Here is a 12,805-nt window from a genome sequence, read left to right on the forward strand (position 1 = left end):
ATTCGAAACTCGCGGCTCAATTTGTGTGTACCTAAATTGGGCGTACTGAATTATGCTATGTAAAACATAATCGGAGTATTTGTGCAAAACCTTATGATCTACGCCCATAAACTCCAATTTCGAACTTCCATCTTGTCGTAGTTGAATAACAAATCTTAAACAATCATTACCACGTGATTGCACATTTAAAATCACGTAATTATGTCTGATAATCATTCGCACACCGTTGTGATGACGGCGTTTGCTGAAAATTGTGAATCGAGCAATGCACCGCATATAACTTCTCGAAAGTCTGTCTATTTTTAGAACTGAATTAGATAACGGTTGTCGTACCAGTATAAGTGCCCCAAATGAGAATAGTTACAATGTTAATAGCAAAACAAATTGATCATACAATACATTCCTAAACTACATTCATATTTTTTAGATTTATTTGATAGTTCGAAAAACAAATATATGGATGTGCATTGTGTCGTTAATATTTTAATAATTATCATTAAACAGTAAAAATAAATGAATAAATTTTAAAAAGGATACACTTTTGTTGAAATCTCGGATGAAATGCTGAGGGGCTGATTCGACCATTTTTAAAGGGGGTCCAAACCGAGGATAAAAAGCGGGTCCAACCGTATGTTCCGATTTATGGCAAGCCAAAATGGACTAAAAAAGCGAAATTTTTTTAATATTAAATAAATTAAAAAATCATTTTCGTATATTAGAAAATCATTTTTTAGTATATTTTAAAAGTAGTATGAGAAAATCTTTTTTTTTAGTATTAGAAAATCATTTTCTAATATGAGAAATTATTATTTTATGTATTAAAGAAAATTATTGTGTAATATCAAAAATGAAATATAGGCCTACACTCTTTTTCTATTAAAAGATAAAAAAAAAAATGAATGTCTTATATTAGAAATAGTTATCAAAGGTACCAGGCTTATAATTTAGTACGTCAGACGCGCGTTTCGTCTACATAAGACTCATCAGTGACGCTCATATCAAAATATTTATTAAGCCAAACAAGTAGAAAGTTGAAGATTCAAAATTCCAAAAAGTTGTGCCAAATGATATGGTTAATTAATAAGGTTATCTCTGCCTGGGATAATAAAATCCTTAGTTTTTCGAAAAATTTAAAGTTTTGTAAACAGGTAATTTGTAAAAATTATAGCCGGGTGAAATGGCTATTCGACTAAATGTAAATCAAGAAGGAAGATTCGCTCCTTAAACTTTTATTTCAGCAGTCCGGCAAGACCGAACAACAAACTCCAAACTAAAAGTAATGTAACATACAAACAATAACAATATATATAAGCACAATCAATTAAAGGATTAAGAAGATTAACAGATGACAAATTAGAAATAACAATAGATTAAAAGAGTAATTAGTGTCCGACACGTATTTGAAAATTATAGTCCAAACTGTCACATAGAATGAATAATGAAATAAATTGAGTAAATGCATTTAAGACCTTTGTCCAAGATTATGACATATAATCTGTGTAAAACACTTATGCCTAAATTTACGACAAAGTCTAGAATAATTAAATACATGCAAAACCTAAATATATTAAAACAATTGAATTACTAATATGTTGTTTAAAAACTAATTTCATTGCACTGTCCAAATAGTCCGGTCATATATTCCCGCGGCCCCTGAAGACACGTCCCGGGTCTTAATATTATATTCAATTGAAATTGTTCCGAAAGTTTCTTCTGTGATTGTGGCGTCCTCTGTATCGATAGTTTTGATTTGAATGGTTATCTTGTCTTGTATTTTCCCGAATATTGTCCAGTTCGTCTTCTAGTGTTGTAATGCGATTCAACATACGTTCTTTGTCGCGCTGTAATTGATATTGCTGGTCGATTGCCTCAATTCTTTGATTGTAAATCCGAAGATTAGCCTCTTTAAGATTAGTAATGCTTTTTCGTAATATTTCCATTTCTTTTTTATCATCTGCACCTTGTTTTTGAAATTTTTCTAAATTGCGAACCACACTGTTATGCTCTTGTTTCAGCTCTTTGAATTTCTTTTCGTAATGAACACTTTTGATTTCAAACTTCACTCTCTCTGAATGCACTCGGTCGTGCCTGCGTGTAACGCTATCAATGAATTCTCTATCATAATTAAAGGCGGGAAAGAAATCCATCAGTTCAATAGTGGTAAGTTCCGCACAAGGAAAAATTGACATAGCTTTGTTTTCTTTGAATATCCTCATCCTTTCTGCGTCGCGGCGTAACTTTGATTTTGATTTAACTTTAACAAGTTTCACGTCCGGTTTTCTATGAAAGTTACATATTCTGGCGAAATGTCCAAAATTTCTGCACTTATAGCAAAACGATGTTTTTGCTATACATTGTTCAAAATGAAAATGGTTGTTAACAGTTTTTCCACAAAACTTACATAGGCAGTTGTCCATATGCTGAAAGTTTCTTGTCTGACAGGTAGTTCCATGATCAGGCATCTGGTATCTCCAGTTTCGGCCAAAATTTCTGGTTCTCTGCGTATCCATTTTTCTGTTTGCTGGGGGATCAGCTTCACAGGTAGAACAAGGTATCCGAAAGATGCGTTGCCCGTACGTCCTAACACCAGATATAGCCGGGTGAAATGGCTATTCGACTAAATGTAAATCAAGAAGGAAGATTCGCTCCTTAAACTTTTATTTCAGCAGTCCGGCAAGACCGAACAACAAACTCCAAACTAAAAGTAATGTAACATACAAACAATAACAATATATATAAGCACAATCAATTAAAGGATTAAGAAGATTAACAGATGACAAATTAGAAATAACAATAGATTAAAAGAGTAATTAGTGTCCGACACGTATTTGAAAATTATAGTCCAAACTGTCACATAGAATGAATAATGAAATAAATTGAGTAAATGCATTTAAGACCTTTGTCCAAGATTATGACATATAATCTGTGTAAAACACTTATGCCTAAATTTACGACAAAGTCTAGAATAATTAAATACATGCAAAACCTAAATATATTAAAACAATTGAATTACTAATATGTTGTTTAAAAACTAATTTCATTGCACTGTCCAAATAGTCCGGTCATAAAATGACCACATTATTGATATTAGAAAATGAATTTCTTATATTGAAAAATGAATTATTTAGAAGATTTGTTATACTGAGGAGTTTTTTTCTTGTTTGACTCATATCTGAATAAATTGTAATAGAGACTAATTTGATTTAGTAAAAATTATCAACAAGGAAAGATATATACAAATAATTCTACATGGGGCGAAATCCTCAGATGACTCCTTATGCATGGGAGTTGATGTTCTAGAGTGAGTGTTTTTTTAATATCTGAAAAAATACTATAGATAGATAGAAACTTAAATAACTTTAAAAAAAAAAACGTTATCAGAAACTTCAATAAGCAAAAGAAAATAATAAACTGTACACCCAGATAGCAAACATGTGTTGGGCCAATATTGGCATTCTGTTGGCAACATTGTTGGGCCAATGTTGGAAAACTATGTTGGGCCAACGTCATTTTGCTCATCGGCCCTCAGTTGGCCCAACATGTTGGGTCTTTGTTGGCCCAACATCAGTATGCCAACAAGGTTAACTATTTGCCAACAATCTGCCAACAATGTCAACTATTTGCCAACAGTCTACCAACGTCGTCTAGTTTTAAATTTATGTCGGACCAATGTTGGTCGAACAGCAGTATGCCAACGATGGCTTTAGTCAGTCAAACATGTTTTTCATGCATTTCATGTTATGTATTAAGAAAAAAATATTTCTAGTATATAATTTATAATACTAAAATTACGAGGTCCAATTTGTCAGCCGTCATCACGTAAAAACGACGAATCACAGAATTCAACTTTATATATAACTAATATAGTACAAAGGTGTAGATTAAAAATTACACCACTCCAGGCCCTTTTGTTTTCCACGTAATTAATATTGCAGAAACTATATTCAAATTTTATTTGTTTTTTTTTGGGCTGGTTTTAAGTATTTTTTGTTTGTGCATAAAATTATTCAATCATTAAGATAAATACATTTAAATGACTACACAGATTTGAAAATATTAGATAAAGAGAATGAAGAGCACATTTTTTGGTTCGCACTTTGAAATAATATCTAAAAAAAAAAATAGTTAAAAATCTGTGGTATAATACGGGGAGATAAGAACTTAATACGTTGGCAGATTTGAAAATATTAGATAAAGAGAATGAAGAGCACATTTTTTGGTTCGCCAACATTGGGCCAATAACACCAAAATGACAGTTGGTGGAAAGTCGTTGGGCCAACAAGGGGTCAATAGTGTCAAAATAACTGTTGGCTGAGTTCTGTTGGGCCAACAAGGGGCCAATAGTGTCAAAATAACTGTTGGCTGAGTTTTGTTGGGCCAACGTCGGTTTCTTGTTCTGCCAACGCCAACTATTTACCAACTGTGCCAACCAATCACCAATGTTGGCCCAACAAAGTATTGCTATCTGGGCATGTACCTCACCTAGCTGCCCCTGTCCAAAGGGTTATTTGACGTACAGAACTACGCAGTATAAGGCAAGTGGCGATTCGTTCAGTTTTTACTTTTTTGCAGATAAAATTTGCTTGCCATATTTTTTTAACGATTGAAAAAATATCTCTTACTGAAAAAATGAGGGTAAAAAATAAAATAAAAATGTTTCATAATTTCTAAAATTCGGCAGGCGATACCCAAGTTAATCAGTTTTTATTCACGTCAAATTTGCCCTTTTAAGCTGGGAACATATATATGTTCCTGATAAGCAAATAACTGCGTTCACTCCTGTTCTATTTTTAGCAGCAGCGGCCATGTTTATGGATCCCTGCCGGATACCGGTCTAAACTTTGAAACATTCATGGAAAATAAAAAAATAAATGAGACGACAGACGAACGGGTGACGGACGAAGTAGTGGGGAAAAAACTTACTTGCAGGAAAACTAATATTTCAAACAAAGGATGATCATTTGTTATAAACTCACTGCTCCCTTCTTTCATTAGCAACACCAAGCCACGCATGCGCATGATTAATGGCGGGGTGGCAGGAACTTGTCAGATGAATTTGTAAACACAACAAAAACAAGTAATGTTTACATTTAGATTTATGCAATACACTTTATCACATGAAAAGTATTTCTGTTGGAATTAATGAAGTAAAATATTGTCGAATTTCACAGAAAATCGCCACCAGACACCAGATTCAGACCAATTATCACAGGCACTTGTTTCTATCCATAGGCATAGGCAAATAGTTATCCATGCCATGGGAAGGTCGACTATCCATATATACACACAGTAATACAGAAGTGTAGTATTAGACAGCCGACCTCCTCATGCACAGAAACAAGTGCCTGTGCCTATTATCTTGAATGGGCGACTATATATATTTTTTAGTGGAATCTTTGAGTGATATATACATAATTTCATGCTTGCATCACAGCTGAAGATTGACCAATCAGATAATTAGATTGTGTTTATCTATTTGAATATTGGAGTTGAAGCGGTGGCAAATCCTCGGGTTTTACCATATATAGGTACACAAACTTAAAACTCAATTTATTTTTTGTTGAATCATTAAAATTAAATTTGAGATCCTTTTTTCAAATCTCCTTATCATATTAAACATGTGTTTTTAAAATCTTTGTGATATATTTTACCGTTATGTTTTAAATTGGATTTAAAAATTGTATTTTCCCATAGAGTTTGAGGTAAAGTCCCGAGAATTTCACCTAGAAATTTAAAGTGCCAGGATGTTCGAAAATATGTATAGGTAGGGCGGCCAGCCAAAATATGAAGTATAGAGAAAGTGCATAAAATAACATTATTCTGAAAGAGCTCAAAAAAAGAAATTCATTGGTGCCAAAATTTTAGAAATGGGTCAAGCGGTTCAAAAGTTATGACTATTTAGAAATCAAAAATTTTGCCTTTTTCCTTCCGAAGGCAAAAAAACATATATTAGGCCTAGCATATATGTTGTCTTCTTCTTCTCTGGATCTTTACACCCTTTATAGGGTAACCATACTTTTGTATGTCGAACAGTTCCACACCAAAAAAAAAAAAAAAAGAATAAATTAACAATCGTAACACAACAACATTATATACACTAAAAACACTATTTACAATTTTTTTAAAGTCTTTACGTGTTTTTACAAGGGTGGTTTACAGGTTTTATTTTAACTTTTACATGGGAAGTTTACAGTTTTTAAGACTTTTTACATGTAGTAAAGCTAGATTTTTTTTTATGATTTTTACTTTGAGCATTTATTTTTTCTATATATTTTTTGGTCTTCTGATATTTAATATGATAACATTCACAGATTAGGTCACATATTCACTTTTTAGATAATTCACAAAATGAAAAAAGACAAGATTTTTGGTCTTTGACCATAAGGAATTCGCCTTTATATCTTTAAAGTTAATTTGACATTAATTTATTCACTGTGTATTATCATGATCATGAGAAGATAGAAAGATGATGTTTTTACAACTATTTACAGTTAATTCACAGAATATTTATGAACTGAAACTCTTAAGATTTAATAAGAAGGATTATACTGTTAAGAATATTATTAAGTACTCAGACTTACAGTAGTGTAGACGAATTTTTTTAAATGTTTGTTTAAATTTTACATTGCTGCCCCTCCCATCCTTGCTCCTCCTCTCAGGCAGCCTTTTTCTTTGTTTGGTCTTTCATCACCAGTTGATATTGTGTGTTGTGTATGAGGAACACTAGTCTTCTTGATTGGAATTCTATTTGAGACATCAGGTCAGATGTGACTGTATATCTTTTTTTATTTTTGTAATGTCCATTAATCATGTTAATACTTGAATTGTCATTTCACATGTGAGATCTTCTTCCCTCACATTCCCATTTGTGGTAAGTAGGTTCTTAATTGTTTGTAGTATTGGATCTCGCAGGTAATTCCACGCTTCACATCTTATCTTTCTAAGGTACATGTATCCAGGGCTCACGCTACCAGGCGACTTGGGCGAAGAAGTCGCTTTCCCGACCGTCACTTCGCTTTCCCCCACACCCAAAAGCGAAAACAAGTCGCCCTGTTCTTGGCGATACTCGCTTTCAGTCGCTTCCGTCATCGGACATTTTCAATTTTTACCAAGTTGATGAAACATCAATTTTTTTATTGATAATTGAAGAAATTTAGACATAAACGATTCATAATCTTAAGAAAAGAGGTTAAAGCATTGTCTTTGCAGTGGGTACAAATGTAGCAGGTTATTTGATAAAAGTACAACTTTTTATCACTTCGTGCATTTCTGCAAGTTCCGGTGTTTGTTACTCGAAAACATACATCAACCTAAATTTCGTCGGCAAAATACGTTTGTTACTTCATTTAAACGTGATAAAAATTGCCTCCAGAAAATGTTGAATCCATTTATTGCATTAAAAAAGTCATGTCAAACATTGTTTATTTTTTATACGACCGCAAAATTTGAAAATTTTTTCGTCGTATATTGCTATCACGTTGGCGTCGGCGTCGTCGTCGTCGTCGTCGTCGTCGTCGTCGTCGTCCTGCGTCCGAATACTTTTAGTTTTCGCACTCTAACTTTAGTAAAAGTGAATGGAAATCTATGAAATTTTAACACAAGGTTTATGACCACAAAAGGAAGGTTGGTATTGATTTTGGGAGTTTTGGTCCCAACATTTTAGGAATTAAGGGCCAAAAAGGGCCCAAATAAGCATTTTCTTGGTTTTCGCACTATAACTTTAGTTTAAGTTAATAGAAATCTATGAAATTTTGACACAAGGTTTATGACCACAAAAGGAAGGTTGGGATTGATTTTGGGAGTTTTGGTTCCAACAGTTTAGGAATTAAGGGCCAAAAAAGGGCCCAAATAAGCATTATTCTTGGTTTTTGCACCATAACTTTAGTATAAGTAAATAGAAATCTATGAAATTTAAACACAAGGTTTATGACCATAAAAGGAAGGTTGGGTTTGATTTTGGGAGTTTTGGTCCTAACAGTTTAGGAATAAGGGGCCCAAAGGGTCTAAAATTGAACTTTGTGTGATTTCATCAAAAATTGAATAATTGGGGTTCTTTGATATGCCGAATCTAACTATGTATGTAGATTCTTAATTTTTGGTCCCGTTTTCAAATTGGTCTACATTAAGGTCCAAAGGGTCCAAAATTAAACTTAGTTTGATTTTAACAAAAATTAAATCCTTGGGGTTCTTTGATATGCTGAATTTAAAAATGTACTTAGATTTTTAATTATTGGCCTAGTTTTCAAGTTAGTCCAAATTGGGGTCCAAAATTAAACTTTGTTTGTTTTCATTAAAAATTGAATAATTGGGGTTTTTGATATGCCAAATCTAACTGTGTATGTAGATTCTTAATTTTTGGTCCAGTTTTCAAATTGGTCTACATTAAGGTCCAAAGGACTTATCTAAATATGTACTTTGATTTTTGATTATGGGCCCAGTTTTCAAGTTGGTCCAAATCAGGATTCCATATCAAGTATTGTGCAATAGCAAGAAATTTTCAATTGCACAGTATTGCACAATAGCAAGAAATATCTAATTGCACAATATTGTGCAATAGCAATTAATTTTCAATTAGAGTTATCTTTCTTTGTATAGAATAGTAGTTGATAATATATGTTGGAAATTTGCCAGACATGACTATGATGTCATTTTCTATTTTTATTTGCCAATAACTTTATGTAAATAACTTCATTGGAAATTTGCCAATATAAAATGTTGCTGATGAAGCTTTTTTTCCTTATCTTATCTAAAATGTTTTTAGATAATGTATGTTGGACATTTGCCAGACATGACTATGATGTCATTTTCTATTTTTATTTGCCAATAACTTTATGTAAATAACTTCATTGGAAATTTGCCAATATAAAATGTTGCTGATGAAGTTATTTTTATTGTTTTATACAATAAACAATGTATATTCACTTTTACTACCAACCAATCTTTACCATTCAGTGATAACAAATACTTTATTTTACATTTTAATATTTTATGATGTATTTAAAAGAGTAGTTATTGTTGCAAACTCCATTAGAAATTTTAATTGATATCAGTTTTGGAAAAAGGGAAGCGGGGATGTGAAAAAAAGGGGGGGGGGGTTTAAATTTTTCTCATTTCAGATTTCATAAATAAAAAGAAAATTTCTTCAAACATTTTTTTGAGAGGATTAATATTCAACAGCATAGTGAATTGCTCAAAGGCAAAAAAAAAACTTTTAAGTTCATTAGACCACATTCATTCTGTGTCAGAAACCTATGCTGTGTCAACTATTTAATTTTAGATTTAAAAAGTTTGAAGAAGAAATCTTTAATTGATTTGTAAAATCTTGACATTTGTTTTGTGTAAAAAAAAACCATGTAATGTCAAAAATTTGATCACAATCCAAATTCAGAGCTGTATCACGCTTGAATGTTTTGTCCATACTTGCCCCAACTGTTCAGGGTTCGACCTCTGCGGTCGTATAAAGCTGCGCCCTGCGGAGCACCTGGTTGTAAATTTTATTGCATTCGTCCGCCATTGGCCGATTTATAAACTATGGATCTGAACCGGACTAGCTATGACCGAAATCCGTACTTTTACAATTATTACTACAGACGCACGGATGGAACAGCTGACAGAAAAATATTGATGCCAAAGGGGAAAATTACGTATTCCACACGCATTAAGAGACTTTTTGGTTACATCTACAGTACTGTTCAAAAATATCGATTCGATAACTTTTTTCTCCGATTTCCGTGTTTCTCGGAATCACACCGAGTACCGCGGATTTCACTCCTAAAATCCTCCAAAGATTCTCTCCAAACACCGCGTGGCTGTTAATTGGTTTATTGCCCATCGGATATACTTCAAATCAACGACGCGTGACAACATAATTGGATTACCCAGATAATTTACCTTTGAACATTTAATCGATCTTGGTTGCACAGGTGTGCTTTAAAATCACGGTATTATAAATTGAACAAATGTTTTCCTTTCTTTGACAGATAAAGATGTGACAATATCATTTAGAATAAGATAATTATTATCTTTTATATTTGTGTCTCATGCCGTTATCTTTAAAATAGAACGTACATACGAAAAAGTATGAAGAAAATTGTTATTTAGTGTTTCTATTACAGTCCGGTCAGGTCATACATTGTGTTCTTTCAGCAAGGACGATTTTGCCACAATTAGTTTCTTTTATAACTTATTCAATAAGCAATATCAGCGCATTAATTGTTCATTATTAAAAAATCAACTGGCTAATAAAATCATGTTTTTTTTTCGGTAACCCGATTCATCGGATCATCAAGTAAACTTAATTTATTGAGCAATGTAAAATATGATGTTTCACCACCTCGGTACATTTATACAGACTTGAATAATTCAAATTACGAACAGAAACTGTTAAATGACAACTCTGTTGACAAAGGAAATAATTTCAAGTGATATTGATAGTGCTCGTCATTTTCGCATTTTACGGAACGGTTTTCAAATTGACGAAAGTATTTATATCAATTACGTCATTTGAATTTGGAAAGTGAAAAATATGTTCACATTAATTATATTATAAATGTACTATAATTCTACCGGTGTTTGACAAGTTTATGACGCTCAATCATTTTACGTTTACAAAAGATGTTAAAAGTTGTGATGATAAGTAATCCGCTTATCGCTATCCGATAGGTCACTAATCCTTTAATTATTGATAAAATTTATCAAACCTCATAATTGCCCATCATAATATTCTATTCCAGTTAAATCAGTCATCATTTTATTTTCAAAATTTCCCAACCGCCTACAATTGGCATTTCTTTATCGTATTATCATGATTATTGTCATTTGAATACAATCAGTCACCCCGGACAATTTCCATCATAATTTCAATTAATACATCACCAACTGTAAATCTATATTATTGACCATGGACATATAACTAATGTACTTTCTTTTTTGAAAGATAAAACATTAAAATTCAAATAGATAAAAATGTGTTCACGTTTATTCGGATAAGAATTATATTTTCCCGATAAATCAATTGTAAAAGGACCTTCTGGAGCCTCAATACGATTGCACAAAAATGTCGTTCTGCAACTTTAGAAACCTTGAATGGACTTTCCCACGGTCGGCCAGAAAGGTCACCTGAGTTTACTAGTACGCGATATTTTTTCCCGCCCTTTAAAAAACTCGTGCTGTGGATAACATTGATGTTAACTATTTTTAGCATTTAACATTGTTAAGTAAGTCAAGTTCAAGTTCAACCCAAACTGTTGATAACTGAGATGTGTATCGTGGAATTGTCTTCGCACGGCAAATAATTGTTTTTAAAATCTTTTGTTGAAAATACACAAATTTACATTCATTGTGCGAAAGTTAATATTAAACAAAGACGAATTAATGCAGCTGGAAGTATTCCTGTTGTAACGGAAATGTATTATTATTCTGCTGTACTGCCAACAAATCGTAAAACGAAAATGGTAATGCCGTAATTGTTAAGCATAACGAATGGTGAATAATATTTACCTTTTTACTTGAATATACAGAACTTTCAAACACGTAATTTTATTTAACTGCTCAGATTAATTTAGCGAAAGTTTCCGGTTATTTTTACACAAGTATGCTCATTTCGTAAATAAAATATTAATTTACTGGTGAAGACATCGAGGTCAAAATTAAGTAGTTTTCATTTTTTATAAAACTTAAATACAATTGAAAGAATTAACAACAACATTTTGTTTTTAAATCTTTTATTCATTCCAGCAATTAGATAATCGTAAAAAGAAAATGCCGTAGATTTACACAATTAATACGGGGCAATCATTTTGTCTAATGAATGGTGAATAAATTTTCCTTTTTACTTGCATATATAAAACTTTTAGACTTATAATTTTTAAATAAAGACTTTAACTTTGAAGTAGAATATTTTGTTTTTCACATATTCCGCTATATTTTATAATCGGGTTTTTTTTTTTTAAAGCAAGTACATTAAGGTTAAGATATTTTTAGATGGGCTAACAAAAAATACGAAAATATTTTGACTTTAGTTTTTATTACCACAAATGAAATTTAATTAGTATAAAAGACATTTAAAATTGTACACCTGTTTGACACTTAAACTGGTACAGTAGACCGGAAATATAACTCTTTATTACTTCAACCTTTACCTGTCAGGTAATCCAATTACCCATTCAGTCTTGTGCCGGTATAGATCAAAGTAGGATAAGGGCAATTAATTCCTCGGTGTAGAGAGTGAGCTCGTTATCACAATAAACATTTACCTGATTTTGGGAGAGATTACTCCCAAATTCCTCCCAACATTTTGGGAGGAATATCGGAGTTTGTCGGAGTGGCTCCGACATTTTCCTCGGTGTAGGGTGTGGGAGAGTTGGTACTCTTGAACTGTACTGTAATTGCTTGGTGTATATAATTCCCTATATTTTTTATGGATTGTTTCAAAGTTGCTCATCTCTGAGACTAATAATTATAATATGGCCCATCTTAATCACTTTTATATTTTTTGATGAGAAACACTGAATTTCATACACAAGATAGATTTGAATTAGATTGTAATTGATATATTATAATTTCTTTACATTTTTTTAAATAAAATTTTTTTTTTTTTAGTGCTAGATTGCTAGATATTAAATATTTAGTTGGTAGTTTCTCACAAGAACCTTAGTAAAACTTAAACAACTTTTAATTTGAAATGTTACTTTAACTGTATACTCAGATATGAATTGAATAATATAAAAAGAACATTATTTACATATGACCCTTTATACTATAGTAAAATTCAAACATTGTAGCGCACCGCGCGAATGAGCACTTC

General features: G+C 32.1%; 1 protein-coding gene across 1 annotated transcript in view; it reads left to right on the forward strand.

The window, feature by feature from the left end:
* Positions 1 to 5,002: 5,002 nt before the first annotated feature.
* The window catches only part of LOC139491453 (epithelial cell-transforming sequence 2 oncogene-like), a 78,576-nt gene continuing 70,773 nt past the window's right edge, over positions 5,003 to 12,805 (forward strand). The window contains exon 1 of the mRNA XM_071279155.1: positions 5,003 to 5,077. The gene's annotated coding sequence lies outside the window, so the exon portion shown is untranslated. The remainder of the gene's footprint in view (positions 5,078 to 12,805) is intronic.

The sequence above is a fragment of the Mytilus edulis genome, chromosome 10 (assembly GCF_963676685.1).
Source record: "Mytilus edulis chromosome 10, xbMytEdul2.2, whole genome shotgun sequence".
Taxonomy (NCBI): Eukaryota; Metazoa; Mollusca; class Bivalvia; order Mytilida; family Mytilidae; genus Mytilus; species Mytilus edulis.